At 42.1% G+C, this 26,128-nt stretch overlaps 1 long non-coding RNA gene across 2 annotated transcripts in view; it reads right to left on the bottom strand.

Moving 5' to 3' along the window:
- The window catches only part of LOC140186676 (uncharacterized), a 42,622-nt gene extending 17,150 nt beyond the window's left edge, over nucleotides 1-25,472 (bottom strand). The window contains exon 1 of one of the 2 annotated variants that reach the window (XR_011882920.1): nucleotides 25,322-25,472. This is a non-coding gene — a long non-coding RNA (uncharacterized lncRNA). Of the gene's footprint in view, nucleotides 1-1,817; nucleotides 1,944-25,321 lie in introns of those variants that run through there. The other variant, XR_011882925.1, reaches the window with a different exon arrangement.
- Nucleotides 25,473-26,128: the final 656 nt, after the last annotated feature.

The raw sequence follows: 26,128 nt of genomic DNA, 5'->3' as shown, positions 1-26,128 counted from the left end.
TGTGCCACACCCCTCCATCCTTGCCATTCCCAATATTCTTTGCTCCTGTCAGATTTGACAGATGGGGGTCAGGGTTCAGGAGCATGGACTGCAAGATAACTGTGACCCTTCACTGCCATGGCCTCCTTACCCCTTTGCTGCAATTGTGATATGTCATCATCTTTCAACAACTCAGCTGCTGAGATCTTGGTTGGATCCTTGTCTGGAACCTCCCCCTTAACTTTACCACCATGGGTGACACTACCAGGAGCTAAGCACCAGATTGCTAAACTCCAGACGGCATCACACTTGGAATCTCAGCAGCTCACAAGCCTCTCCACCAGGACATGGTGACGATTCTTGGAGAAAATTACCATCTTTTTGACGTGGTCAAGTACCCTGCTATTATGGGCTTGCTAGCCAATTCTGTCTGGGAATCTTCCCTTCAGCAAATTATCTCAACTTAATCCTAGACAGGTATATGGAGGAATTTAAGGTGGGGGCTTATATGGGAGGCAGGGTTTGAGGGTCGGCACAACATTGTGGGCCGAAGGGCCTGTACTGTGCTGTACTATTCTATGTTCTATGTTCTAATCTCTGGTACATCGTTGCATTTGTAAACTGGTAGGTCTTGAAAATATTGAGTGAAGTCAAACTATGAGACCTCTCCAAAGCCTTTCCAGAGTATTTATTTTGTCAAGATACAGCATGGGACAGGCACTTCTTGTCCAATGAGCCACGTTGTCTAACAACCCACCTATTTAACACTACGGTAATCACAGGACAATTTACAAGGATCAATTAAACTACTAAGTGGTAAGTCTTTGTACTTCTGGGAGGAAACCGAAGCATCCATGAGGAAACCCACACTCTTACGTGGAGAACATACAAACTCCTTGCCAACTGTGTCAGAATTGAACTCTGAACTCTGACCTCTCTCTGGTGCCCCTCCTTCTTTCCTTTCTCTCACCCTCTCTTACCCCTTCTCTTTCAGTCACCTGAAGAGAAGGGGTAAAAGTGGAGCCAGAATGGGGATTAGAAAAAAAGAGGGAAGGGGAAGGGGGAGAAATGACCAAAAGTTGGAAAAGCAATGCTTGTGCCAGAGGCTACACAGAAGGAACATGAGGTGTTGCTCCTCCAACCCAAGAGTGGCATAATTATTGCAGTAAGAAAGGCCATGGACTAACATGTGAGAATTGGAATTCAGTGTGAACTTAAAGTGGTTGGCCACCGGGAAATCCTGTCTGGTGTGAACGGAACAAAGGTGCTCAACAAAGCAGTCCCCCAGCCTACGTGGGGACTCACTGATGTAGAGGATTCTGCACCAGCAACACTGGATACAGCAGATGAACCCAGCAGAATTATTTATTGCACTTTATTGGATTGTATATGAGGAAAGAGTCAAAGTGGGAAAGAGACAAAATTAAAGATACAGGCAATTGGCAATGCAGACCATGCTAATGGACTGAATGGGTGTGTTTCTCTAAAGCAGTCACCAATTCGTCTCTTTGTGGTAGGTGTTGTGTCTGTACACAACTACATATGTAAGAAATAAAAGCCCGGACGTGGAGATGACTTTTACTGGTATATTCATATTGCAGCGCGAGCAAGAGAGAGAACAATGCACATGTGTAGACAACTGGGCATGCACAAACAGATCAATACATAGTGCTAAGGGGAGGGGGACATTGCTCTAAAAGAAATAGATCCATACATTACACTTTCTCCCCCTTTAGATTACTGCAACATAAAACTGGATATGTACAAAACATTCAATTTCCTTTTCACAATCGATATTACAAATAAAGATGCTTTCACAATAACAGTTCATAACTAACCTCACAGTTCTGAAGGTTCAGTCCTTTTGGGTGGCATTCCGTTTCTTTCAGGATGGCACTTCTGGAGCTGTGGAGTGGCAGTAGGTTTGAAAGGTGTCTTGTCCAAGACAGCATTCTCAGTTTCAATTGTCATGTTGCCGTCAGTGACATCACCATTGAGAGGCAAGCCCAGTGACTGTAATATATCCATCCTGTTGGATGCAATCAACTCAGGTGTGTTCTTTGATTGAGCATACAATAGCTGGTCCAGGTAACGTCTCCTTGTCTGACCTCCAACCTCCATTGTGAACTTTGGTAGTACAGTTCTTGTAGCTGTCCTATCAGGTGGCCACTTGTCTTCTCGGTAACCATGCGCTGGGAATTCCTGTCCAATCTCGAAGCTCCTTGCTGCTTCACATGGCAACTGGCTGAACTGTTTATTCCGCCCTTCCCTCCAGAGGTGGTCTATGCGAGACCTCAAATTCCTTTTCACAAACAGCATTATAGGTGTTTGATTTGTCATTGCATGAACAGAGTTCATACACAAAAGGAAGTTTTCCCACCTTGTGCTATAGAAAAAAAAGTCCTCCTTGTCCCTCACTTCAATGGACTTCTTGGAGTTTTGGATAAACCTTTCAGCTAACCTATTTATTGCTGTGTGGTAAGGAGCTGACTTGAAATGTCTGATGACATTTTTCTTCATGAACAGTCGGAATTCTTCTGACGTGTATTGTGGTCCATTGTCGCTCACTATTTTTTCTGGTAAGCTGTTTCTGGCGAAGATAGTCCTCAGAGCGGCGGCAGTCTTTGCTGAGATACTTGACTTCATTGATATAACCTCCAACCACTTCAAATAAGCAACCATATCAATGAGGAACATGGAGTCCATGAATGGCCCAGCAAAATCAACATGCATCCTTTGCTATGATGAAGACTGCCACTCCCATTGATGCAATGGTAGCCTTGTGGGGTGCATCTTGAACTTTTTGGCATCTTGAACAGCTTTGACCAAGCCTTCAATCTGGTTATCGATTCCCAGCCAGCACACATAGCTGCAGGTGAGACTCTTCATCTTGACTGTCCCCAGGTGTCTTCATGCTGATTTTCTAACACTCTGTTGTGCAGTTTAGAGGGAACCACAACACAAAATCCATGCATCAGTGTTCTTTGACATACCGGGGGTTGATCTCGTCTCATTGAGAACTTTGGAAACATAGGGTTACCATGAGCTGGCTACCCTTGCATGGTGATTTCATAGATTTTTGGTAATGTTGCATGCCAGTCTGATGGGTAGGGATTGATCATAGTGGGTGAGTAGTTCATTGGATGTTATTAGTCTTTTTGCTTCCTTGAATGGTTTTGCACAACTTTCTAACCATTCCCGCTTTGTTCCTGTCTGTCGCAGTGTATTCAATGGATGCAGCACCGTAGCAATGTTTGGGAGAAACCGGTGGTAATATTTATAAGGCCCAAGTATGACCTGAGTTGTGACAAATTTTCTGGTGACTGTAGAAATGCTTCAATCTTCTCTTGTGACTTACGTAAGCCATGTTTGTCAATGACATGTCCACAATATGAGATTTCATTCTTGAGAAACTCACATTTGTCTCTTTGCACACAAACCGTACTCACTCAGCCTGGTAAGCACTTTATCGAGGTTTTGGAGATGTTTTTACCAGTCACAATGATGTCATGGTGTTCCTGGGATATCTTGGAGCCTTTGGTCCATTGTTTTTTGCCAAATTGCTGGAGCTGGTGCAACACCAAAGACGAGACAATTATACTGGAACAGTCCCTTGTGAGTGTTGATTGTGAGGAACTTTCTGCTTGACTCCTCAATCTCTATTTGCATATAGGCTTGTGACAAGTCAATCTCTGAAAACCTCTCCCCTCCTGCCAAAGATGCAAATATATCTTCTATTCACGGCAGGGGATACTGCATGTTACGGGCTGATGCTCAGCTTGAAATCCCCACACAGACTAAACCCTGGAATAATAGTGAAATCCATGAAGAAGGCTCATGGCCTTCACAAAATAATTTAGACAAGGAACTGCAAGGGGTAGAAGATCACTAACTGCAAGTTATTGTATTTATTTAGAGATAGAACATGGAACGGGCCATTTCAGCTCAAAAAGCCATTCCACCCAGCAACACACCATTTTTTGAAAAACTCTAACCTAATCACAGGACAACTTACAATGAGCAATTAACCTACAAACCAATACTTCTTTGGACTATCTGTGGAAACTGGAACACCTGGAAAAAACCCATGCGGTCACAGTGAAAGGGTACAAACTCCTTATAGAGTTGAACTCTGAACTCCAACACCATGAGCTGTAATAGCACTGTGCTAACCGCCACACTACCACAACACCCTAGTTTACACTCATGATCACTTGGTTCAGCAGGACGGTAAGTACAATGGCAACACACACAAAATGCTGGAGGAACTCACCAGGTCAGACAGCATCTATGGAAATGAATAAGCAGTCAACGTTTCAGGCTGGGACCCTTTGCGAGACAGGAAAAAAGATGAGAAATTGGAGTAAGAAGGAGTAACAAAATTGATTGGTGAAAGAGATAAAGGGCTGGAGGAGGGGGAATCTGACAGAGAGGGTAGAGGTGGGGAGAGAAGGAGCACGGGGGAGAGGGGGAAGACAGAGGGATTGAGAAAGGGGAGGGCTGTGACAGAATTGTACGAAGTAAATTTGAGAGAAGTTGGAGGCAAAGTTGATGAAGCCAAAAAGCTCAGCATGGGTGTGGGAGGCAGCACCAATATGGTTGTCTATGTAGCATAGGAAAAGCTGGGGAGTGGTGCCAGTGTAAGTTTAGAACACAGACTGTTCCACTTAGCCAACAAAAAGGCAGGCATAACTGGGACGCATACGAATGCCCATGGATATGCCTTTGGGTTGAAGGAAGTGGGAGTAGCTGAAGGAGTAATTATTGAGAGTGAGAACCAGTTTTGCCAGATGGAGGAGAGTGGTGGTGAAGGGGAACTGGTTGGGTCTGTTGTCAAGAAAGAACCGGAGAGCAGCAAGGCTCTCATGATAGGGGAATGGAGGTGTATAGGGACAGGACATTCATGGTGAAAATCAGACAATCAGGTCAGGGGATCTTGAAGTCATTGAAAAGATACAGAGAGTGTGAAGTGTCATGGACATAGGTTGGAAGGGACCGGACCATGGGGGATAAAACAGAGTTGATGTATGCTGATATAAGTTTGGTGGAGCAGAAACAATGGGTCTATCTGAAGAAGGTTTATGAATCTTGGGCAGGATGTAGAAATTTGAGGTTAAGGGTAAGGGAACTAAGAAGTTGGTGGCAGTGGGTGGGAGATCCCTGGGTTTGTGGTGGTGCAGGAGACAATGATTTGGAGCTCTGGGGTCCTGCTCAAGGGGCAAGTAGGGGGAGGTGTCTGAGAGTTGCCAGCTGAAGGATAGAGGTCAGACCGCCAGATCCCTACATCATGCCCCTTGTCTGTAGGTTTGATGGTGAGGTTAAGATAAGTGTGGAGAGAGTGCAGAGCAGCTTGTTTAGAAGGAGCGAGGTTTGAATTGGAGAGGGGAGTGGTAAAGTCGAGGCAGTTGATGTCTCGTCAGCAGTTAGCAATAAAAACATTCAGAGAGGAGTGTCCAGGAAGAGGACGATGGCTAAAGACCATAAGACGTAGGAGCAGAATTAGGCCATTCAGCCGGTCAAATCTGCACTGCCATTCATCATGGCTGATCCCAGATCCCACTCAACCCCATACTCATGCCTTCTCACCACATCCTTTCTTGCCCTGACCGATCAGGAAGCTACCATCTTCTGCTTTAAATATACCCACAGACTTGGCCTCCACTGCGTTCTGTTTCAGAGGATTCCACAGATTCACTACTCTTTAGCTAAAAATAATTCCTCCTTACCTCTGTTCTAAAAAGTCGACTCTCAATTTTGAGACTGTTACCAAAATGCATCAATTGCACTATCTAAATCATTGACAAACAATATGAAAATTAACGATCCCAATACTGACACCAGAGGAACATCAGTAGTCACTGGCAGCCAACCGAAAAAAGTCCAGTTTATTCCCACTTGCTGCCTCTTACCTGTCAGCCATTCCGCTATCCATGCCAGTATCTTTCCTATAATGCCATAGGATTTTATCCTGTTAAGCAGCCTCATGTGTGGCACCTTATCAAATGCATTCTGAAAATCCACTGCCTCTCCTTTGTCCACCCTGCTCGATACTTCCTCAAAGAATTCTAACAGAATTGTTAGGCAAGATTTTCTTTGACAAAAACCATGCGGACTTTGATTTATTTTATCATTGGTCTCCAAGTACCCCAAAACCTCATCCTAAATAATAGTCTCCAACATTCTCTCAATCCCTGAGGTTAGCCTTACAGGCCTACAATTTCCTTTCTTTTGCCTTCCTTCCTTCTTAAAGAGTGGAGTGACATTTGCAATCTTCCAGTCCTCTGGGATCATGCCAGAATCAAGTGATTCTTGAGAGATCATGACCAATGCATCTGTTATCTCTTCAGCAACTTCTCTCAGGACTCTGGGATGCAGTACATCTGGCCCAGGTAACTTATCCATCATAAGACCTTACTGTTTGCCTAGCACTTTTCCTTTGTAATAGCAGTGGCACTCACTCCTGCTGTCTGATACTCACAGACCTCTGGCTCACTGTTAGTATCTTTCACAGTGAAGACTGATACAAAATACTTATTAATTTCACTTTCCATTTTTTTGTCCCTCATTACATCACTAGCAACATTTAGCAGTGGTCCAATATCAACTCTCACTCCTTTTTACTCTTTATGTAAATAAAAAATATAGTATCCTGCTTTATATTATTGGCTAATTTGTCCTCATATTTAATCTTTTCCCTTCTTATAGCTTTTTTTGGTTGCTTTTTGTTGGATTTTAAAAGCTTCCCAATCATCCAACTTCTCACTCACTTTTGCTACCTTATATGCCCTTTCCTTGGCTTTTATGCCGTCCTTAACTTCCCTTGTCAGCCAAGGTTGCCTAGACCTGCCATTGATAACTTTTTCTGAGGGACATATCTATCCTGTGCCTTGTGAATTAATCCCTGAAATGTCAGCCATCTCTGCTCTACCGTGACCGCTGACAGTATCCTCCTCCAACCTACCTGGGCAAGCACCTCTCTCATGTGTCTGTAATTCCCTTTATTCCATTCCTGATACTGATATGTGTGGCTTATGCTTCTTCCTCTCAAATGCAGTATTACAAGGGAAAGGATTATAGATGTGGGCTGGCAAGTCCTTGCCAAAGATGTTGGCATGGAGATGGAGGTGGCAGAAGAGTTTTGCGTCATGATGGGTGTGGTACTCACTGAGGTGCAGACGCAGGGGGACAAAGGCAAGGCCCTGTCTGAGGACACAATGTTCTGCCTCAGACAGGGGAAGGTCAGAGGAGATTGTGAAGACTGACAAAGGTAAGGCCCTTACTGACGGAATACAGTATCAGCCTTTACATGACATAGGAAACAAGTCGACATGTGATCAAATAATGCAAGCTGGGCAAAAAAAAAACAGAGCAGTTGAAAAGAAATGTTTTTGCAGTCAAAAGGGTGATTCATTTAACAGGGCCATCAGCAATGGGCAAAGATCTGAAAACGGATGTGGATTTTCAATTTCGTTTCTCGTAGGAGAACAATCACTGGCCAGGTAATCGGCTGAGTGGATTGACTTTCAAAAATCCCACATGAACAAACACCTCAGCCCCTTAACAAGACTGAAAAAAATAACTGAAAGATGAGCTTACAGTAAGAATGTTAACACACAGCCAACCACTCCTTCTTGTAAATTCATAAACAGTTTGGTCTTTTACAGCAATCTTTCACAATCTGAATACCTCATGCAACTGAAACTGATACTTTACACTCATTTGCCACTGGTCAATAACAGTTATCTGTGCGAACAGCGCAGGCTTTTCCCAGATGAGCCGCTCGAAAGATGCTCAGTGTACTTGTTTTACACGAGGAAGAAATCTGCAGCATCAACTGCAGAAGAGGTTCTTGCCTTGAACTATCAGAATGTCAGCCCTCTTCCAGAGGCTAACTTGGCTTCTGTGGATTTCCAGAAAATTTGGACTTTGTTGTACATATTTGCTACTTTTTCTTTTGCTTCCAAAACTGGGCCTGTCTCTTTAAAAGGCACACACTATGGAACAGATTCTTTAACTTCCACCCACTCAGCCATTCGTTTGATCTCTACAATACTGGAAAATGCCTTGTTTCTTCCTGTAAATTCATCTTGATAAAGATTTTCTTCTTCTGGTGTGAAGGTTAAACACTGACATAAAGAACTGAAATATACTAGAAGTATTTTAAATTTTGAAAACTGCGACGTAGAATAGTAGAAATAAATGCAATAAAACCCTCACAGTGAGTAGAATTTTTTTTACAGGGTAGTTTCATCACTGATTGCATCTTTCACACTACACAGGTGCCTCTGATCATTAAACACCTCAAAAATTATATTTTGCTGATTCCTGATTCAGAATACAACAACTGAAAATTGAACCTCTGGCATTTTTTCTCATTTTAACCTTTCCGCAGTGACTTACTTTGGAATGGCTGGCTAAGGAGTTTCTTTATTGAAATAGGGAAATCATAACCTCGTTATATTCCTATACCTGGAAGTAGAAACAACACATCGGTCCTGAAAGGGTAAGTGCAGAATATGCAGATTCTGATGTCTAATTTTTCAACACCATTCCTCAAGGGGAGCCTGTTCCCATTCCGGGATTGTCCTCTGGGAGTGGTATTTTTATAACAGAAATTCCTAGTGTTAAGAGAAAAACTAATGGTTCACTTCCATCTTGCACAGCATGGTAGTACTGCCACTCATTAGCTCTGATGTGCTGCAAGTTGTGTTGAACTACACTAAACCTCAAAATGACACAAAATAACTGACTGAAAGGAAAACAGCATATTGTTCTTTTCTTGATACCTAGACATCATTATTTTGAATGCAACTAATTCACCAGTTGGTTTTAACCTTGGATTCAAACTGCTACTTCATGGGTGGAACATGCACTCCAGGTTCAAGTTTCAATGCCATATGGGAGGAATGCACCTCTGTCAGAGGTGCCATTTTCAGATGGGGCGTTAAACAAAGATTTAGTCATCCTTTTCGCAATGACAGAAAAGGTCACGTGATTCAATCATGGTCTCCCCCCCCCCCCACTTCCCTACTCTGACCTTTTATCTCTTCTCACCTGTCTATCACTTCCCCCTGAAATCCCTGCTCCTTCCTTTTTTTCCCTATGGTCCATTCTCCTCTCCAGCCTTTGACCTTTTCCACCCACCTGGCTTCACCTATCACCTTCTAGCTATCTTCATTCTCTCCCCCTCCCCATCTTTTTATTCTGGCATCTACCCCTTCCTTCTCAGTCATGAAGAAGTTTCTAAGCCTGAAGTGTCAGGAAGCCGCCCAACCTGCTGAGTTCCTCCAGTTTTTTTTTGTGTGCTGCTCTGAATTTTCAGCATGTGCAGACTTCATCGTGTTTATCAATCAGCAATGCTTTCTGGCTAATATCGCCAAACAGGTTAGTCTAGAAATGTGATCATTAGGACAGATAGCTTGGGCACACTTGCCATATTGGAACAATGGACTTGAGAGCTGAATGACCCGGTCCTGTGCCTGAAAACACTGCAACTTGTAACTTTCTGGTGCAGAGGAGTTGAAATTTGGGTACAAGTATCAGGATACTTTAAAGGGTAGACAGTGATGGCAAGGCCACTTCATTCTTATTTGCCAGTTATGCATGCATGCCACATGCAAAGTGATTGTACCCTTGGTGGACAAATTATAGGGACAATAGTTGTGCTTGTAGTGAGGGTTAATATGGCTCTGAGATTATTCCCTGTGATGCTTTTCCACAATTTCTCATATTAGAAAGGCTGTCCAACGAGCCTCTAGATCTTTAGACTGATGCGGAATACACTATTTAAAGCTACTGTAGATTTACAATAATCAACTTTCTTTTAATTATGTGCAGATTATTCCTCAGCAATGACACCTCTTTAGTAATTAATGTACTTCACCTTCACAGAGGGTCACCCTGCTTTGTTAAAAACTGTTGCTTTATCAGACAAGACCCATAGGGATTAAAACAACAGCAGTTTACCAACCAGAAGCTGTTAAAAGGAATTGAAATCAGCTTCCTTTGCTTCTCATCATCCTGCTGTTGCTAATAGAAGTGAAATATCGTATTCACCTAAATGAGTACAATGCCACCTTTTCAAAAAACAATAAATAAAAATAAAAATAGATGTTAAGATATTATGCAGAAAGCATATGCAGACTCTGGGTCAGGGGTTAAAGCTTTAAAATATTATTGTGATGGAACAGATAGTGTAAAGCAATGCAACACAACACACACAAAATGCAGGAGGAACTCAGCAGGTCAAGCAGCCTTTATAGAAAGGAATAATCAGTCGATGTCACAGGAAAAGACCCTTCATCAGGACTGGAAAGAAAAGGGGAAGATGCCAGAATAAGAAGGTAGGGGGAGGGAGAAGAGTACAAGCTAGAAGGTGATAGATGAAGCCCGGTGGGTGGGGAAGATGGGGGATGAAGTAAGGAGCTGGGAGGCGAAAAGTGGAAAAAGTAAAGGGCTGGAGAAGAAGGAACCTGATAGGAGAGGAGAGGAGGTGGGGCATCAGAGGGAGATGATAGGCAGGTGAGGTGAAGAGTTAAGATGGAGGCGGGGAAGTGAGGAAGAGGGAAGAGGGAGGGGAAAAGTTCCTGAAGTTGGAGAAATCGACGTTCATGTCATAAGATGTTGCTCCTCCAACCTGAGAGTGGCCTCATTGTAGCAGAAGCAGCAGCCATGGACCAACATGTCTGAATGCAAATTGGAATTGAAATGGTTGGCCACCAGAAAATCCTGCTTTTAATGTCTATTTAAGCAGAAGATGTGCAAAAGGGACTGACTTCAAAATATGTCAAGTCCTGAATTTAAACGAAGAAAATGGAATAGAAGCATTTGCTAAGAGGCTAAGAGTTGGATGGAACTGGAGGAGAATCATTAATATGATGTACACTGTTCCATATTATCTAATGTTTTGGTTGATACGTGCGCTGAAATATACCTGTCAGGTGAAATTATTGCTCCTGGCTAGGATGCTAAGTAACAAGTCTCGGTGAAAAGTGCTTTTGGGTTGCATCTCCACTATGTATTTAGCCCTCCCCACAACTGAGAACATCTACAACGAGCACTGTCAGAGGAAAGAGCATCCATTATCAAGGACTCTCACCACCCAGGTCATGCTCTCTTCTCGCTGCTGCCATCAGGGAGGTACAGGAGCCTCAGATCCCACAGCACCAGATTCAAGAGCAGTTATTGCCCCACAATCAGATTGGGTAGCCTCACAAACTCCAATCTGAATTGATTCCACAAGCTAAGAACTCATTTTAGTGATCTCTACAACTTGAGTTCTCAATATAGATTACTTATTTATTATTATTATTTTTTTTTATTTGCACTTGCACAGTTTGTTACCTTTTGCATAGTGGTTGTTTATCCATCTTCACTGTGTGCAGTGTTTCACTGATTCTATTGAAAACTAAAGAAATTTGGCCTGTCCCCTAAAACCCTCACTAATTTTTATAGATGCACCTCAGAAAGCATTCTTCTAGGATGCATCACAGCCTGGTATGGAAGTTGTCCTGTCCAAGACCGAAAGAAGCTGCAGAGGATCGTGAACACGGTGCAGCACATCACACAAACCAATCTTCCGTCCTTGGACTCACTTTACACCGCACGCTGTCAGAGCAGTGCTGCCAGGATAATCAAGGACACGACCCACCTAGCCAACAGACTTTTCATCCCTCTTCCCTCCGGGAGAAGGCTCAGGAGCTTGAAGACTCGTACGGCCAGATTTGGGAACAGCTTCTTTCCAACTGTGATAAGACTGCTGAACGGATCCTGACCCAGATCTGGTCCATACCCTCCAAATATCCGGACCTGCCTCTCGGTTTTTTTTTTGCACTACCTTACTTCCCATTTTTCTATTTTCTATTTTGATTTATAATTTAAATTTTTAATATTTACTCATTTTAACTATTTTTAATATTTTTAATATTTAATATTTGTAATCCAGGGAGTGTGAAGTGCAGAATCAAATATCACTGTGATGATTGTACGTTCTAGTACCAATTGTTTGGTGACAATATAGTATAAAGTATATTGTGTTTCTTTCTATTTACTGTGAAAGCCGGCAAGAAAAAGAACCTTAGGGTAGTATATACCGACATGTGTATTTTGATAATAAATTTACTTTGAAGTTTTGTCAAACAAGGTCAGGGACAAACTTTGAATAGCTGTCACAGAATAATATTGTTGCTCTCTGTTTTAGACCACAAGTGAGGAATGGACTGTTGAGCTAAGTTGTTTTGTGGTTCTGTACATAATACCCAAAAATCTGATTGCCTGATGGAACAATATTAGAAATAATCTCAAAATTGGTGCACATTTGACACTTATCTTGCATAATCTCACCTAGATGCCCTTGATCTCTATTGAGCTGGGATACATAGCTTCTGCTCTCCACAAGTTCATATCATTTTCCACACAAATTTGGCCCTTGGTTCTTCTGCTTGAACAATGTAAAGGGTCAAAGTTCAAAGTGCAGATAGTCAGTAAATTCAAAACCAGAAGTGGAAACTGTTAAGAAATAATGATTAATTTTTAGAGACTGCAATTAAAGATATTCTGCAGTTTATATGTGGTAGAAAGAAAGAAATTCTATTGCCTTGTGACCTGGGGAATGAATTATATGGCCAGGTGCAAGTACTTTGGACTTCAAGATATTGTATAATCTCCAGTTACAAGATCAAGAAATACAAGAGGGATAATTTTCCCACTACCCACATAATTACAACCAAAAGTGTTGCTTTTCGTTATCTTGGTCTGCAGCCTGATCAACCCTGGATGAGATGAATGGGTGAGGATGTCTGGTGTTGAAAGACCTGAAACACCCAATTATCCCAGTTTACATCACTGATGATGTGTTCCAGCTCACTCCATGTTAATAAAGGCAAGTAGTGTTAAACCAGGTTAATGAAGGCAAGTAGTGTTAAACCAGGTTAATGAAGGCAAGTAGTGTTAAACCAGGTTAATGAAGGCATGGGCCAGATTAAGATTCACAACACGCTGGAGGAACTCAGCAGGTCGGGCAGCATCCGTGGAAATGATCAGTCAATGTTTCGGGCCTGAACCCTTTGTCGGGACTGAAGAGGGAAGGGGGCAGAGGCCCTATTCTTATTCTCCCACTACCCTCTTTCCTCCCAGCGACTCCCAACCTTCCTTCTACCCCTCATTGCCCCTCCATTCCTCTGATCCCTCATCCACCCCTAACCCTGCTCGCCCTGAATATCCCAACCCTCCCTCCTCCTGAGACCTCCCACTCTTTACCCTCCTCTGACCACAGCCCCAACCCTTGCTGTGTCTTCACCATCCCCTCTGACCTTCCCCTCTCTGAGGCAGAATGTTCTGTCCTTAGCAAGGTCCTCACTTTTGTGCCCCTCCATCCACACCTCAGTGAGTTCTGTGCCCGCCATGACGCTGAACTCTTCTTCCGTCGCCTACGTCTCCGAGACTACTTCTTTGGCAATGATTCCCCTCCCCCTACTGATGACCCCTTCTTAGGGCCCCTGCCCCCTCCTCCTTCAGTCCTGACGAAGGGTTCCGGCCCGAAACGTTGACTGATCGTTTCCATGGATGCTGCCCGACCTGCCGAGTTCCTCTAGCGTGTTGTGAGTGTTGCTTTGACCCCAGCATCTGCAGAGTATTTTGTGTTTATGGGCCAAATTAAAGTGGCCGGGTCGAGTGACAAAGTAAAGAAACACAAGAGGGATAATTTTCTGACTGCCCGCATAATTACACTGCAGAAAGAAAGATGGAGAAACTAGCATGTATGTTCAGATCTGTTCTTTGTGTTAGAGGTAGGGACTGAGTGAGAGACGCACAAAAATAGATGAAGCAGGAAAAGGGCATGTTATGGGTGACAGGGACCCTTAATGATGGATGCTATCTTTCTGAGGCATCACCTTTTGAAGATGACCATGATGCTGGGGAGGCTAGTGCACATAATGGAGCCGGAAGAGTTTGCAACTTTCTGCAGGTTTTACCACCCAGTCCTTGGTTCGGAGTACTGACTGGTGAGAGGATTTCTTTTTGGAGTTCACCCAGATCTGACACCATGGTTAGAGATGAGGTAGGCCAAAAAAGCAATGGCTAAAAAGGATATTAGGGATATTAGAGTTAGGGGAGCAGGCAGGCATTTCTGTAGTTGAAGATTTAAGTCAACGTGGTACTTTGGCACTTTGGTGTCATGATTGCACTTGTAAATCAGCAAAGGTAGAACATTCTGAGAGGGAGGGATGAACTGCCAGAGTACCCGGTCCACATCAGTAGCAGTGGCACTGGTAAGCAAAGGGTCAGTCCATCTGACAATATTAAATGAATCAGGTATTAGACTAACAATCAGGACATTAAATAATGTAAGAGGAGAGAGAAAAGAATGAAAATAAGTGAGGGAGTGTACATGGGTTCATCATCCATTAAGAAATCAGAAGTCAGAGGAGATGAAGCGGTTCCTAAAATGCTGAGTGTGTCTTCATAGTGCACCACCTCCTTGATGGTATCAAAGGGAAGAGGGCATGTCCTGGGTTATGAGGGTCCTTAATGATGGATGCCGCCTTTTTGAGGCCTCGCTTTGGAAGATGTCCTCAGTGCTGGGGAGGTTAGTACCCACAATAGAGTTCACTGAGTTTGAAACTTTTACCATTCCTGTGCAGCTAGTGGTGCAACCAGTCAGAATGCTCTCTGCAGTACATCGGCAGGAATTTGCCAGAGTCATTGGTGACATACCAAATCTCCTCAAACTCCTAATGAATGCACTCCAGGCTCCCACCACTGTGTAAAAATCTTAGACATGACAACATTCCTACATTTTCCTACAATCACCTTAAAGGTTTCAGATGAAATAAAATAGGGTAATAATAATAGAGGTGAGCTGAATTCTTGCTGAAAGAAACAACCACAGTTGTGAGGAGGAACAATGAGCTACAGGCATAACGATCCTCAAGTGAGGCTTTATGTTTGAATCAAAGAATGAAAAAGAGTAATCAAGCTACTGGGAATGCATCATAGACTGTAAATAGTCTGAAGGAGAGGAAAGCACAAATTTCTGGTGAAAAGCAAAACAATGGTAATGGATGGAAACTTGCACTCAGTAGGTTCATGGTGTCCTGTTGCTGAATCCCATCCATCTCAACATGTTATACATTCAAACATAATTTTCTGCACACTACATTGTTACACATGGTTACCTAAGTTACTGTTGCCTTCCTGTCAGCTTGAACCAGTCTGGCCATTCTCCTTTGAGCTCTTTAATTAACGAGGCGTTTTCAACCACTGATCTGCAACTGAACAGATGTTTTTTTTTTGCTTTACACACCATTCTCTTTAAACCCTAGAAACCACTGTGCGTGAAAATCAGCAATTTCTGAAATACTCAATCTACCCCATCTGGTGCCAACAATCATTCCATGGACAACATTAATTAGATCACATTTCTTTCCCATTCTGGTGTTTGGTCTGAATGATAACTGAACCTCTGATAACTGATATCTGCATGTTTTCATGCCACATAATTGGCTGATTAGATATTTGCATTAATGAGGTATGCAGGTGTTCCTTGTAAATTGCCATTGAGTGTAACTTGCTTTAGTATGGACTGGGATGCAGTCAGTATAACAGTGAAGTATATCTTTTACATTTATACTTATAAAAGTGTAGAAGAGGACAGGGAATTCCTAAGCAACACACAAAACACTGGAGGAACTCAGCATCCGTGGTAAAGAATAAACAGTTGACATTTCAGGGCAATACTTTTCATCAGGACTGAGGCAGTCCCTCAGTGTGGAGGAGTAACACTTCATATTCCATCTGGGTAGCCTCCAACCTGATGGCGTGAGTATCGATTTCTCCTTCCAGTAAACAAGTTTCTTCCCCCACTGTTCCCCATTCTGATCTTTTACCTCTTCTCACCTGCCAATTACTTCCCACGGGACCCCTCCTCCTTCCCTTTTTACTGTGGTCCTCTCTCTTGTCCTGTCAGACTTCTCCTTCTCCAGTCTTTGAAGCAGAAGTGGGAAGGAAGAACAGTTTAATTTCAAAGAATGATACTGCTCAGATGTGTTTTCTCAAGACTGATTAAAGGTCATTGACTATCCAAAACATGCTGCCTGACCTGCTGTGTTTCCAATCATTTTCTGTTTTCATTTCATGTGAATGGAACATCAGCAAGAAAGCATTTTTCCGCTCATCATCTTAACTCCATTTGACTCATCATTGTTATGGAAAAGTGCAAGGTGCTAAGAAAGAAAATTGAGGAAACACTGACTTTACGTGGATGAACAAAATTGACTTGAAGTGGTGAACTTGAAAGTAAATCAGCATCTGGCCACTGGGTGCTTTTCAAGAAAGAGATCCAAGGGCCGTGCTCTCTTTTCACTGCTTTCTCCTGGAAGGTGGTACAGGAGCCTCAGGACCTACAGCACCTGGTTCAGGAACAGTTGTTACCCCTCAACTATCAGGCTCCTGAACAAGAGGAGATAACTTCACTCATCCCAACACTAAACTGTTCTCATAACTTCTGGACTCATTTTCAAGGACTCCACAATTCATTCTCAATACTTATTGCTTATTTATTATTATTTTACCTGGATTTTTTTGTTGTTTCTTTGTACTTACTGTGGGTGCCTGCAAGAAAATAAATCTGAAAGATGTGTGCGGTGACATATGTACTTTGATAATAAATTTACTTTGAACTTTGATAGTTCTCATGCTGAACCTGTTTATATAAAGAGAAACTGTGTTTACCAAATCCAGATATCCTGGTTGACAGAGAGGGCATGATAAAGAGAGATAAATAAAGGAGCTAATGCCAGGCAGTGAGAATTTAATACTTCATAAGGCCCCTAGAAGTGTAAAGGAGAGAAATTTAAAAAGTTATTAGGGCAACAAAGAACTCATTGAAAAAAATGTTAATGTACAAAAGTCAAAGGATATCTACTGATGTGTTGGCAAGCACGGAAAGGGTAAATGATAGCAAAGAGTATGGTCAACAGTAATATTCCAATAACCTTATTCCCTTGGTAATGTCATATTTTTTACTGTACTGTAAATGATTTGTTAATTTTTTTCATGCAAGTCAAGGTTTACACTGTTCAATGGTTCCATTTATAATCAGAGAATATATACAATATACAACATGAGATTCTCACTCTTCGCGGACATCCACGAAACAGAAGAAAGACCCCAAAAAATGAATGACAGAAAATGTTAAAACCTTGGTACATGTAATAATAAACCAACTCCAAATGCTGTTTTTACTAATACCCAAACATTTTTATTCCACTTCTTTTACATGTTACACACACTATTTATCTAGAGATACAGTGTGGAATAGTTCCTTCTGGCCCTTTGAGTTGCACCCTCTGACAACACCGATTTAACCGTAGCATGATGTCCAGCATCTGCAGATTTGCTCATATTTCTGATTTTACCCTATCCTAACCATGGGACAATTTGCAACAACCAATTAACCTACTAATCTTTGGACTGTGGGAAGAAACCAGAAGACCCAGAGAAAACCCACACATTCCATTAAGAGGACATACAAACTCCTTGTAGGTGATGCTAGGATTGAACTCCAAACTCTGACACCATCATGCTAATAGCATGTGCAGTGGTTAGCATCATGCTAACCACTGCACTACCGTGATGCCCCAGTTGCACAAATAAATGTCTCTGCAAGTTTAAAGAAGTCCAGAGTGCTTGTATATATACCACAAGTTTAAAGAGAGCAGGATGTATACACAAGTACTCTAGATCTTAGCTCTGATTTCAAGCACACGCATGTTCCTGACTGTTGGTGCTCTGGACGCCAGTCCTGGCTCCAGCCACGTACCCAGCCCATTGTCTAACCCCGATTCTGGCTGCACACCCTACTTGCAATCGGGACCCCAGCATTCTTTCCTCCTCATATAGTTTATCACTTAGATCCCAAGTTAGTAAAACTCATAATGTAATAAGTCAAATACTGATCCATCAAGATCCAAATCAACTAAATGGCACATTATTGCAGTTTTACTAATTAGGGATCTAAATGGTAAGCTGTGTGAGTAGGAAGATGTACTCATATCTTCATAAAATAGAGAGGCTGTGCAAAAACTTTAGTTAAGAAAGGAAGATTATGAAATATGAGAAGGGATAAACATGGGAAGAGATTAGCCTTTATGAAAGTAGCTCAACCGTTAGGTCTACACAAGGTACAAAATAAATTAGCATAAATAAAATTCTAGAGGACCTCAGCAGGTCAGGTAGCATTTACGGAAAGGAATAAAGGTGTCTCAGATAGAGACTATTCATCATCATTTCTGGCCCACCAACTTTATAATTGTTTAAAGAAATTAATTCTTGTGTACAAGGATCATGACAGAATTGGAGTATTAGCCTTGTACCGTTGCTGATAATGAGAGGAAGAAATAAGTAAAGTAATTTTAGACCAGCTATTTTAACACCAGTGTAACCAAGCAAATAATTGGAAATAACTCCAATGAACAATACAGGCCTTCATTTAGAAGGGCACAAATTAATCAACGACAGTCAGGACAGAATTGTTAAAGGAAGAGCATGGTTGACTGATGATTGGATTTTTTTTTGAGGTAGTAAAGACAGTCAATGAGGAGAGTATGTTTGATGTAATCTATCAATGTTAACATAACTTTTAACCAAGTGCACCATAGAAAACTGTGAAACACCATGGGCTAAACAACAAATGGGGTACTATTGTGATGGTGGAGAGACAGGTGGATCTCAGAAAGTAGGTCTACAGATCTCTATTGAAAATGAAATAGTCAATAAGCTGGTCAACAATTCAATACCTGTTTCCTTCATTACATCTAATATGGAAGAGAAGTTCTCTTGGTTCTGCAACATAGGCTCCTCTTCACTTCTGTTTTTTCTTGAGAAAGTGTGCAAGATCACAGAGAATCTACCCAATATCCTTCTGAGTTCTTCCTTTTTGAGTGTGTCAGTCAACTCAGCATGAAGCTAAAAGTAAACTTAGTATTGAAGTACATGCATGTTACCATATACAACCCCTGAGATTCGTTTTCTTGCAGGCATACTCAAAAACTCCAATAACCAGAATAGGATCAAGGAATAACCACACCATCAGGGCAGACAATCAGTGTGCAAAAGACAACAAACTGCAAATATACAAAACCAAATAAACAATAAGTAACAACAGCATGAGATAAAGAGTCTTTAAAGATGAGTCATAGGTTATGGGAACAGTTCAGTGACGGGGCAAGTGAAGTTATTACCTCTGGTTCAGGAGCCTGATTGCTGAGGGGTAATAACCGTTTCTGAACTTGGTGGTGCGAGACTTGAGGCTCCTGTATGTTCTTCCTGATGGCAAGAAGAATTCATGGCCTGGCTGACGGGAGTCTCCGATGATGGATACTGCTTTCCTGCAACAACTCTCCATGTAGATGTGTTCATTGCTGGGGGGAGATTTACCCGTGATGGACTGGTTCATATCCACTTCTTTTTATTGGATTTTCCATTCAAGGAAATCGGTGTTTCCATACCCAGCTGTGATGCACTCAGTCAATATACTATCCACCACACATCTATAGAAGTTACTCAAAGTAGTGGATGTCGTGCGAATCTTCACAAACTCTGAAATGTCATATTTTCTTCGTGGTTGCACTTATTTGCTAGGTCCGGGACAGGTCCTCTGACATGATAAGACAGAGGAATTTAAAGTTGCTGACCCTCTCCCACCTCTGATCCCTTGATGAGGACTGGCTCACGGACTCCCAGTTTCCTCCTCCTAAGGTCGATAAACATCCCCTTGGTCTTGCTGACATTGAGCAAGAAGTTGTTGTTATGGCACCACCTAACCAGATCTTCAGTCTCCGTCTTATATGCTGTTTCATCACCACCTTTGACTTTGCCAGTGACAATGGTGTTGTCAGTAGACTTAAATATGGCATTGAAGCTGTGCTTAGCCTCACAGTCATACGTATAAAGAGATTAGAGTAGGGAGCTAAGCACACAGCCTTGTGTGCGCTTGTGCTGATGAAGATTGTGGTGGGAATGTTGTTGCCAATCCAAACTAACTAGGGTTTGCTAGAGAAGAGATTGAGCATCCAATTGCACAAAGAGGTATTTAGGCCAAGGTCTTGAAGCTTATTGATTAGTTGAGGGGATGATAGTACTGAATGCCAAGCTGTAGACAATAAATAGGACTCTGATGTAGGTACCTTTGTGTCCAGATGTTCCATAGTTGAGTGAAGAGCTAATGAAATAGCACCTGCTCTCGACCTGTTGTGCCGATATGCAAATTGGAACAGATCCAAGTCGCTTCTCAAGCAAGAGTGGATATGTTTCATCGCTAACATCTCAAAACACTTCATCACTGTGGATGTAAGTGCTACTGGTCGGTAGTCATTGAGCACAGTTACCACATTCTTCTTAGGCACCAGTAATTGAGGCCTGCTTAAAGCAGTTTGGTACCTCAGAATGCCGCAGTTAAAGATCTCAGTGAACGCTCCCACCAGTCGATCAGCACAGGTATTCAGTACTCAGTCAAGTGAACCATCTGGGCTTGATGCTTTCAGCAGATTCACCCTCCTGAAGTATGGCGTCACGTTGGCCTCACAGACTGAACTCATTGGGAGCTGTGGGAGTTCGTGATGGTTCCTGACACTTTTGAGTCAAAGCATGCAAAGAAGGCATTGAGCTCATCTGGAAGTAAAGCCCGGTTGGCGCCTATATATGCGACGTGATTTCACTTTATAAGCGGTGATGGCATTCAAGCTCTACAGCCGTCAAGCATTCTTTAACGGATCCAAGTCACTTTTCTGGCGGAATTGATATACTTCATCACCATCCTGTCAAAACACTTCAAGGCTGTGAATCCAAGTGCTGCTAAACGGTAGTCATTGACAGTGTTCTTAGGCTTGGAAACGGGTCCTTTGACCTACTGAGTCCACGGAGAAAAATCAAATACCCACTGACACCAATCCTACACTAATATCAATTTATCTCCTCTCATTCTCCTTAACTCCCCCAAGGTTCTACCACTCGCCAATGTACTGGAGTTGAATGAGAAGCATGGACATTATGCCAGAAGAGTTTGAGCACTACATGCTCTTCTGATCTCCATGTTTTGGAAAGATGTGGCTCACTGGAGGGAGAGCAAAGGAAATCACCAAGGACGTTGCATGTAAAAGAAAACTTTGCTCTAAGGTCCTATCAGACATGTCTGCTTTGGAATGGAGAAGCAGAGAGGAATAAGGCAAGATGTATAAAGTTATGATGAGAGGCTTTGATTGAATCAATAAGATCTTTTTCCCTTTGGTATGTGGTCTAAAGCCAGGAGGCCAACATTTAAGATGATTGCTAAAAAGTTAAGAGAGGAAATGAAACAAAGCCTTCTCATCTTCAAGGTGCTAGCGATCCAGAACTCACTGCTGGAGGAGAGAAATCGAAATTCAAGAGTCTGAAAGCAGATTGGAAGAACCATAGATAAAATGCTGAGATGTTAAACTAAGTAACTCGTTATTAACATGCACAATCAAGGTGGGAGAATGGCTTTCTCTGAGCTGTAATTTCCCCATAATCCCATATATATTTAAAAAAATCTTAATTTTAGTACAGAATCTGGAAACTGATTCACAATTTTATTTCTCCCACAATTCAGGAAATCAAAAACATTGGCATTTTGCTCCTAATTAAGTGGAAGGAGTGTATTTTTTTTTACAAAAGGTGGAAGTGATTTATTTCTAAAGTAAAAGATTTTCAAAGTTGGTGATGTATTATGGAAAATGCCAAGGTTGAAGATTTCATTTATTTTTGATTTTCATTCAAAGTTTAATACTCATTCATTTCTGAGCTCTGCAGACACTATTAATATTTTTTGTTCACTGATTAAATTATTTGAGGAATACCTTGGGTAATTACTGAGCCTCACACAAGAGTGAATGAGTTAATAGGCAAGGGAGGCAGAAAATAATTTATTCTTTTAAATTTCATTTAGTTATACAGCACAGTAACAGGCCCTTTCGGCTCAAGAAGCAAGTGCTCCCCAATTACAATGAGAGTACTATGTCTTTGTATGCAGGTCTTTTGGAATGCGGAAGGCAGCTGGAGCACCCAGAGGAAACCAACGTGATCATGGAGAGATTGTACAGACTTCCTGAAGCCGGCAGTGAGGTGAAGTTGAACTCTGGTAGTTGTTGCCGCACTAACCACTGCACTATTGTGCTGTTCCACAATAAGGGTGAAAGAGTACAGAGAAAATTTACAAGGATTTTGCCAGAACTGGAGGACCTGAGTTATAAGGAAGGATTGAATAGATTAGAACTTTATTCCTTGGAATGCAGAAGATTGAGAGGAGATTTGATAGAGCTGTACAAAATTATGAGGGGTATAGACGGAATAAATGCAAGCAGGCTTTTTCCACTGAGGTTGGGTGGGGCTACAATCAGAGGTCATGGGTTGAGGGTGAAAGGTGAAAAGTTTAAGGGGAACAGGAGGGGAAACTTCTTCACTCAGAAGTCATAAGAGTGTGGAAGTTTAAGGGAAGTTTGGGTAGGTACATGGATGGTAGGGATATGGAGAGTAATGGTCCCTGTGCAGATTGATGGGAGTTGGTAGTTTAACTGGTTGGCATGGACTAAATGGGCTGAACGCCCTGAAGCAGGTCTTGACTCGAAATGCTAACAGTTTACTTGTTTCCGTAGATGCTGCCTGACCTGCTGAGTTCCACTGGCATGTTTTGTGCATGTTGCTTTGGATTTACAGCATCTGCAGATTTTCTCATGTTAGTATTAAACCTACTCTCTCCTCCCACAGACCTTGCTGACCAGCTCTAATTTTTTCCCCCCAGTTGTCTGGTATCCACAATGCTTTCTTTCCAATTAAGTTGCAGTCTCAACAGAAAACATCAATAGTTGTTAGGCACCATCTGTGAGGAGAAGAGCAGATTTAAAGCTTCAGGTATAAAGCATTAAGCTTGTTTCTTCTCCCCACAGAGGCTGTCTACACATGTTGAGGATTTCCAGTGAGCTGTTTGTATTTTTGACTTCCAGCATCCAGACCATTTTGCTCTTGGATTGAAGTTCCAATAGCAAGACTCTGTAATAAGCAGCAGGATCTTGACAGACAAGGAGAACAACTATATAGAGGGAAAACAAAGCTACAGTCATTCTTCATTGGCAAGGTTTTCAAAAGGGATAATGACAGTGAAACTTGCCACTAAAAATACCGAGCAGCATGAACAAGCAATATTGCTGCTGAAAAGCAGCAGCTGCTTCGTGCTTGCACAAACTTCAAGTGCACCTTCACAAGACGTTAGGCCAACTGCAGTTGCAGAGCTGCCTCAGAGAGGAAGGGTTGCCTTTGCTGAAGTGACTAGGCAGCATTCCTGTTGTGTCTGTCCAGCAAAGGCATAAAGGATCGTTACAGTGGATTCTATTGATCGACAACCCTTCTCCAGCTCGCACTGACTAGCATATCGTTCCAGTCATGAATCAGTCCTCAAGAACACATCAAAATAAGAAACAAAATGCTGTGAATTCTGGATAACCGAGATAGCACAAAATTCTTCAAATACTCAGTGCACTGAGGTTATTTATAGTGTTTTTTTTGTATAATGATATTGCAGCTGATGTCCTTTTGATCAGAGATTGTAGATTTAATCATTTTGAAGTGCCAAGTCTAAAGAAAGAGAGAGGAGTTAATAACATAAGAACAAGGCTTGAATATTTTAGGACAGAAGTGGTTAAATGGTGAAAGCAATGATTGTATGAGCCGATGACATGTGAGGAGAAACAAGGAGACAGGGACAGAATTGTAACCAGTACTCGTTATCTGAAAACAAAATGGAAGTGACAGTTATAATCTCAGGTTTGTGAAATTGCTTATTGAGTCACCAGGTCTCTAAAAGGGCCTAATCGAAAGAGGAGGTGCAGTTAGTTTAGTTTCTAAGTTTACATTTATCTTTTTTGGAACAGTATTTGAGGTGGAGGGCAAAGAGGTCAGAATGGCAGCGTAGTGCTTAACACAATGCTTTACAGTACCAGCGACAAGGGTTCAATTCCCACCGCTGCCCGTAAGGCCTTTGTACGTTCTCCCCGTGACTGCATGAGTTTCCTTCGGGTGTTCTGGTTTCCTTCCGCAGTCCAAAGACTTATCGGCTGTTAGGTTAGTTGGTCAGTTAGTTGTCCTGTAATTAGGCTAGGGTTAAATCGGGTGTTGCTGGTTGGCCTGGCTCGAAGGCCCTGTTCCATGCTCTATCTCAATAAATAAATAAAGCAACACTATTACAGCTTGGGGCATTGGAGTGCTGAGTTCAGTTCTGGCATCCTCTGGAAAAAGTCTGTACATCCTTCTTGCGAGTGCATAGATTTCCTCTGGGTGCTCAGGTTTCCTCCCACATTCCAAACATGTATCGGTTTATAGGTTAATTGATCATTGTAAATTGCCCTAGGGTTTACAATTAAGCTAAGGTTAAATAGATGGGTTGTTGGGTAGTGTGGCTTGAGGGATAGAAAGTCCTGTCATGCACTGTTTAGGTTGGGTGCTCCTTATCCGATATGCTTGGGCTGGATGTCTTTTGGAATATTTGCATCTCTATAATGAGACAGCTTGCAGATGGGACCCAAGTCAAAACACTACATCTACCCTGAAGGTAGTTTTATACAATTTTTAATAACTTTGTGCATGAAACAAGAATGTGTACTTTGAACCGTCAGGAAGGTAAGCCATTGCTATTTCAGCCACACAGCTGGACATTTAGTGGCTGTTGGCCACTACCATCATTCCTGGCTCTGAATTTATGTGCTACTGGTGATGATCGCTGGCACCAACTGGGCTCCACTCAGGCTACGTGAAGATACTGCTCAGAAACCTGCACATCTCCTGGGAATCTTCCCAGCACTGTGTGGAATTTTCCATTTTGTGGCATCACATCAGCATTCAATACAATTTTGGATTTTGGGAGGCAGATAAGGTGTGCTCAACCCATATCTTTAAATAAGAAAAAATAAATAAACACTACCACCTAATCTGCATCCAGTCTCCAGAACTGAAAAAAAGAAAGCACCATGAGGGAGAAAAGTACTAAGGTGCAAAATCTGACAACAGAACAAGTTACTTAATGTGGAATGTAACAAGAGAATTTGGGGCACTGGCTGGCAGGAAGAGAGGAAGTGAAAGGATGAATGATGTTTTCTCTTTTTAGCTATGTTTAATAGGTCATCCTTGGTGAAGTCCATCAACACAGGGGTGCCAGCAAAATCATCTTTCCTACTCTCCTAGACTCTAAAGGGACAGTTACCTCCACAGCACCATTCTACTACCTTCCCTCACCAATACATATACGAGAAACAACAAGTTATTCTCTCACTCTCACCTTCCCACCGTTGAAGGTACCACTTTATTTCCTTCAGGTGAAACAGCTTCACCAACCTGAAATATTTTTTCCCTTTCTCCTCTTCTCCCTTCAGATGCTGGCTGACTTGTTGTGCTTTCCACTTTTCCAAAACATCTCAAAAATGAACACTGTGTAGACTCAAGTACTGACAAAAGAGGGCACTAGTTTTACACAGTGACACTCACTAGACTTTTTTTTAAAGACTTGAGAGACCCACATGTCCTTCAGTAGAACCATACGTCAAAACTTCTCTTAAAAGGGTAATATCAAATTTTGAGCTGGCCAATTTTGCTGTACCAACTGTCAGGAGTGTAGCCTTTTTAAGTTTCTCACAACTAAAATCTCCTCTGCTCATTTCTGTGGACACCTGTTCTGTTAAGTGTGTAATAATAAGGGTCGTTTTCAGTTAAGTGCTCAGTTTTGCATTCTCTACCAATCCCCATTTCCACCTTTGAAAATGCTAATCTGTTAAACTGAGCTAATTATGGGAACAATTATCATGCCCTTTTCTTCTATCTGTGAGAACCCAGCCATATCTTTAACTGTTTCCTTACTAGTATGACCCAAAACAACTACATGTTCCACACTTCAGAAGACACTTTGAACTCTATTGCTTCCAGAAGAACTTGCTGAGGAAGCTGTTGATCCACCTCAATCATTCCAGAGGCTGGGAATCAAATTAGGTTTAAAGCAATCAAATTACGGGAATGCACCATCGCAATTGAAAGACATCTAAAACTGAAGAGGTGCTTGGTAGAATAAAGCAAGAAATGCTGGAAGTAATCA

The sequence above is a fragment of the Mobula birostris genome, chromosome 1 (assembly GCF_030028105.1).
Source record: "Mobula birostris isolate sMobBir1 chromosome 1, sMobBir1.hap1, whole genome shotgun sequence".
NCBI lineage: Eukaryota > Metazoa > Chordata > Chondrichthyes > Myliobatiformes > Myliobatidae > Mobula > Mobula birostris.
The sequence above is the reverse complement of the archived record's forward strand: the minus strand, read 5'-3'. Positions and strand labels throughout refer to the sequence as shown.